The sequence below is a fragment of the Carlito syrichta genome, unplaced genomic scaffold (genome assembly GCF_000164805.1).
Source record: "Carlito syrichta isolate Samal-C Ts95f unplaced genomic scaffold, Tarsius_syrichta-2.0.1 Scaffold288011, whole genome shotgun sequence".
NCBI lineage: Eukaryota > Metazoa > Chordata > Mammalia > Primates > Tarsiidae > Carlito > Carlito syrichta.
Genome location: NW_007232107.1, coordinates 133,347 through 134,439, shown reverse-complemented (window position 1 = coordinate 134,439; position 1,093 = coordinate 133,347).

Sequence of the window (1,093 nt, the reverse complement as noted above, 5' to 3'; positions counted from 1 at the left end):
AATGTGAAGTTGACAGCATCACTGAAGAAAAATGTTTGCTAGAAATTGTTAACTTAAATCTATTCAGATCTAACAATCAGTCTACAGAGACTACAAGAGATAAAAACACAGGCTCAGCGCTGTAGTAGACAATCTGAACATCCCAAATGTAGGACATTTCATGAGACAATTACTCTATAGTCTTTGAAAAGGCAGTGTTCTGGGAAATGACAACAAAATGGTGAGTAAGTAAGATTGTGGAGAGTAACAAAGCTAAAATTGATATGACCTAAAGAGGCAAACATGATTATATCTTTTTAAAAGAGGAAAACTAACAGCTATCAGATACATTTTTGAAAATTGGAGTAGATTTTAAATGATATAAGTATTTTAAGTGATATTACTATTTTTGATATTATAATAAAGTTATATCTATACAGAAAACTAAATTTAATTTTAAGAGATTCATGTTGAAGTATTTAGAATTGAAGGTTTATTACGATTGTGCTATGGTTTGAATGTCTGTGTCCCCTCCAAAATCCATGTTTAAATTTAATCTTCAATGCAACATATTAAGAGGTGGGGTCATTAGACAATGATTAGGCTATAATGGCTCCATCCTCATAGATGAAAGAAGTCTGGAGGAAATGAACTATGCTGCTTTTGTCCTTCTGCCTTCCTCCATGTGAGGACAAAAGAACACACGCTATCTTGGAAGCAGAGAGTAGCCCACACTAGACAGCAAATTTGTTAGTGCCTTGACCCTGGACTTCCAAGTCTTTAGACTATAAGAAATAGATTTCCATTCCTTAAAAATTATCCAGTCTCCAACATTTTGCTATAGCAGCACAAACAGACTAAGATTATGACTTAATGTCAATGGTTCAGAAAAATAGCATACACACATAAATCATAACTCTATAGTGTTATAAAAGAAATATAGTAAAAAAAAAAAAGAAAGAAAAGTAAAACCTGTTAGGTCCAGTTGGTAGGTATTTGAATTTTTATTATTCTATCTTTTCAACTTATCTGTATAATTTAAAAGCCTGACTGATGGGCTCCATAGAAGCCCTCATCATCACATCATATACATATCATGTATATCATCACATAA